Raw genomic sequence first — 5,057 nt, 5'->3', positions numbered from 1 at the left:
ATTTACCTTTTTTGTGATTACAATGAGATTTAATAATCTATCACAAAAGAGTCTGTTTCAATAATAAAACATCTTACTTTTGACTGCATTTAATCTGAGAACTATTGTGGTGCTTAAGTGTAAGCCAAAAAAAAAGTACTCGGAAGAAGTTCATTAAATAATTTAGTTTACACATTGAAACTTCACAAATGTTTCATAAAGCCACTGACACTTGATGTGGTGTGCCAGATGCTGAATACAATTGACTTTAAAATGGTTAAATCCATATGGTGAACCATTGGGAAAAAAAGGTTTACTGTTTTGTGTTGAGTGCACAAATCATTATGTAAGAGCCTATGAATCATAGAATGGCCAATATCTAACATTCTTTCCCTTCTGTGTTTTCACTGTCTTTGTATTTTTTAAGTGGTAGACTTTCATGTTCATGCTGCATGTGTCCTAGAAACAGACATATTTTTAGTCTATGTAAATACAGCTTATTTGGAGTTTATGTACACTTATATTTATACCAAAACATCTTAACAACCAGCAATCATGATCTATGGTTCACTAAGTGCAAATTACACATTGTCTGGACAGATCTACTTTTGCAATTCCTCTTCTACTATATAAACAGCCACTGGAATCAGCTTTTAATTTATTTCTTCTCACTTGAGTTTGGAGTACATTTTATCATTATCTAACCCAAGATATGATGGAAGCTTCTAATGTGACTGGAATTAAAATGACACTTGGCAGCACTACAGAAACCTACCACTATCTCTGGCCTAGTGTAACTTTTAATAGATTTAATGGGATATGTTATGATATTGAAAGACCATAGCCTTTATGTAGTTTTTGGCTACTATGAACATTCAGATTTAGAAACAAAAAACAGATCAAGGTCACATGATAGAGTGACAATAAACTAAATATTGCTTCATCTGACACTAAAACTCTGTTACAAATATATGTCCAAATTAATCTCACCAAAAACATAAAAAAGGCTATTTCACTATTTCAGAAAATTATGCTTAAGTATAATGAAAAACTGAAGTTTGTACATTTCCAGCATGTATTCTGGGCCCAGAAATCTCATCTACAGTAATACCCTATTCTACACATGAAAGTTAAAATCACTTTTAATTTATTTTATTTTTAATATATGAAGAATTAATATGGACAAAATCCTTTCATAAATTTATGATCACTGTACTTACAGTAATAATAAATATCTCATTATTTTTAGCATGGTGGGCTTTACTTTTTCCACTTTTCCTTTCCTTTAAAAATTCACCACAAATATATGATGAAGGGTATAGCTTATTTATCTTCCCTGTTTTTTGATAAGTAGATCCTGGGAAGAGATATGGTAACTGAATTTCTCCATCTTTGTATTAAGGATTAAAATTTAGAGTCTCTACCTCTCTTACTTCTGTAATTTTTAAAGAAAAATATAAAAATTCTGCTCTAAATTGATAAATACTGTGTTTAATAGTAAGAGAGTTTGATGATGATGTGATAATCTCGGGAAATGTTAAAAGGAGAATATATGGAACATATAAAAACTGATTTCAGGGGGCTAGGGAAAGTAATTCTATGTTTAAACTATGGTACAATAACAATGATGAATTAGGATCAGTGTCCAGATCAGCAAACAAATTAATACAAATAAAATGATTCAAGGAAATTTTAACTGAAAGATTACTATACCCCCTTGAAGAACTCTTATGAAATAATAAGAAAACCATTGGGTCACTTCTGTGAAACTTCACTGTGTCAGTGTGGGATAATAAAAAGAAACAAACCACAAACGAATTTCTGTGAAGACGCTAATTAGGAGATTGGAGTTGAAGTACAGAGGGAGGATATATACTCCCCAAAGACCCAGACAGGCATTTGAATCTGTTGATTCTCCAATGCACTAAGGATTAAATTAAATGGAATCTCAAAGGGACCAAGGATTCATATTGATCTAGCATGTACAACCTCTCACTACAGTCCTTCGAGGAACCTAAGAGAGTTTCTGGTGTTCTCTGAGTACATTATGAAATGAAACCCATAAGGAAATAGAGTTTAAAGTGGCAGATGTGATTAAAAAAAAATTGGTTTGTTTTACTGCCATTGTTTTGTTTGAATAAGAATTAGTATTACAACCTGTGGGCAATAATTTAGAAAAGTGTCTGAAAAATGATTGAAAATAACTTTGGCTCAGCATTCTCATAGAATCAAAACAAACAAATACTCAGGATCTGGTATTGACTTTCTAAGGCAAAAAGAGAAAGTAATAATGGCATCGAGTCCATATTTTTTCTCTTCCAAATAGTGTAAGATTTAAAATCTATTCACAATAACATTTTAAATTTTATTCAATATATTTTTTGAATTGCTACTAATGTGAAAAATAGAATATATGACATATAATTCTTGGTGTTTTGACAAAGAAGTGCATTCTTGAAATGACCCACTGTTTAAGTTAATTCATCTATGCCATTTTTATGTTTCTGTGACTTGTGGAGATAGATGTATATATAAATGCTGATAATATAATGTAATTTAAAGCAAATATAGATATGAAATAGTTGTTTATCATTGCAGAACATTTGAAATCAAGAACCTATTTTTGTTTCATAATTGAGCATTCTTCAACTTGGTCTGGCATCACCTGTTTTACATTTCTGTAGGCTCTAAGAGCCAACATCCTTCTTTCTCCTCATGTGAATATGAGCTTTGCAAATTTCACACGCAGGGAAAATTATTCAAGTTTTCCCCTGGAGTGTGTTGCCTTTTCTGTTCAAACAGTAGATACATATTTAGATTGCTACAAGAATACATTTTGTATGTTTCTTCTTTCTGTTTATAGAAAGGTTATGATTTAAGTGAAATTCAAAGAAAAATGTGTGAAAAGGGTGAATTGCCACTATCCAGAGAGCCAGTGAACATTTAAGTTGCAGTGTCTTATTTAGCAACCTAACTATCCATAATAGAACTAAAATTTCTCCAGAGCATGGATGTTCCTGAGTTTCTTCACTATTTTTAGATTCTGGTTCTTTTACTTTGTGTGGAAACAATTCTCATGATTTGCCCCTCACAGAGAACACACTTGAGTCAGTGCTAGGTTGCTATTCCTTCCCTCTATATCCCAAATGAATTAGGAATAAAGGGTGAGGAGAGAGGTGGGCAAATCTATTCTTTCCCATTCTACTATACTTTTTCTCTTGACTTTTTTAGCAATCATTTTATAACAAGAATACATAGATCAGTTGTGCAGCAGACTACTTGTAATATTGTGTGTGCAGCTTGAAAGTTTGTCTGCAATTATAGATGGGGCAGTGTCACTATATAACTCAGTAGAAGAAGCTGACTTTACCATCACAAAGGTTTATCTCCCTTTGTTTCCCAATTCTACATTTAAAAGCAGGCATTTTACATATTTACTAGGGAAGACTGCCACTATCTTTCATGGTAACATCAAAGGCAGGCACACATTTTCAAGTGCTTCAGTGCATTTCCAGTACATTCTTCAAGATTAACAGGTAATTGTTAGTTGTGATTTTTCCTATAACTTTTCCTTTTATCTCTTCCCAGATTTTCTTGGAGAACAATGGCTGTGGCAAATGGCACTTTAGTGATGGAATTCATTCTCTTGGGGATAACTGAAGATCCTGGTCTTCAGGTCCCCCTCTTCTTCATCTTTCTAGTAATATATGTGGTAACTACATTAGGAAATTTGACTTTGATCCTTCTAATTGTGTTGAATTCTCACCTTCACACCCCCCGTGTACTTTTTCCTCTTTAACTTGTCCCTCATAGACCCCTGTTATTCTTCAGTGATTACACCGAAGATGCTAATTAACTTCTTACTGGAAAAGAAGGTTATATCTCACACTGGGTGCATGACCCAGCTCTACTTGTTTTGCTTTTTTGGCATTTCTGAATGTTACATGCTGACAGCAATGGCCTATGATCGTTATGTGGCTATTTGTAATCCACCCTTGTGTAACAATGCTATGTCCCATAAAGTATGCTTCTATCTTATGCTTGGTTCATATTTGATGGCATTTTCTGGTGCCATGATCCACACTTGTTCCATGCTTCAACTGACCTTCTGTGATGGAAACACCATCAACCACTATTTCTGTGCCCTCCTCCCTTTGCTACAGCTCTCTTGTACCAGTACCTATGTCAATGAGATAGAGCTGTTCATTGTAAGAGGAAAGAAATTATTGTTCCAACCTCCATCATTCTTATTTCCTATGGCTTTATTCTTTGCACCAGATTCCAAGTAAGGTCCACGGAGAGCAAGAACAAAGCGTTCAGCACATGCAGTTTCCATTTATTTGCTGTTTCTCTGTTTTTCGGATCATGCACATTTATGTATCCTCAGCACTCATCACCTGGATCTATGAATGAGGGCAAAATTTCTTCCATCTTTTATACTATTGCGGTTCCCATGATGAATCCCTTAATCTACAGTTTTAGAAACAGAGATGTTAAAGCTGTCCTGAGAAGAACCCTGAGTAAGACATTGTTTTGATCAGAATTCCATGTAACCTTTGTAGTTAAACTTCAGTGAAATTATTAGTGCCTAGAGATTTTTGAGTACAGCCTTCTTGTCACATTTATTTCTTCCAAGGATACATAAGAATGAAGTTACATTATTTTCATATTCTATATATTTAAAGGTTGCTTTATAGATTATCATTATATATATTATCCTATAATATAAAAAATTTGCTAACATCTTTGAAAACAATGCTATGTTGAGAGAATGCATTTGAGGTCAAAAGTCATGTCAGACAGATGAAATGAAATATTAATCATACATTATGCCTGTACTTTTTACTTCTCTTAGGCATGAATACAACAGTCTCAAATGTTGGTGATTTTTTCATAAAGCTATCAGTGCCTTGATTCTTGCAGGAATAAAGAGGATGTTACATATTATTTCCTCAACATTTTAAAAGTTCATAAAAAGCAATTGAGTTGATTTAGTTAACAGCTTGATCACATATATTTAGAATACTTTTTAAAAGTAGATAGCTAAGTCTGGGTTCACTAGTTTGCCAGAAATTTCA

The 5,057-nt window shown here is 33.2% G+C and overlaps 1 pseudogene; it reads left to right on the top strand.

Annotated features, from left to right (window-relative positions):
• The first annotated feature begins 3,583 nt into the window (after window positions 1-3,583).
• On the top strand, window positions 3,584-4,516 carry LOC142847152 (olfactory receptor 8B8-like; annotated as a pseudogene).
• Window positions 4,517-5,057: the final 541 nt, after the last annotated feature.

This window comes from Microtus pennsylvanicus, chromosome 3, assembly GCF_037038515.1.
Source record: "Microtus pennsylvanicus isolate mMicPen1 chromosome 3, mMicPen1.hap1, whole genome shotgun sequence".
Taxonomy (NCBI): domain Eukaryota; kingdom Metazoa; phylum Chordata; class Mammalia; order Rodentia; family Cricetidae; genus Microtus; species Microtus pennsylvanicus.
The sequence above is the reverse complement of the archived record's forward strand: the minus strand, read 5'-3'. Positions and strand labels throughout refer to the sequence as shown.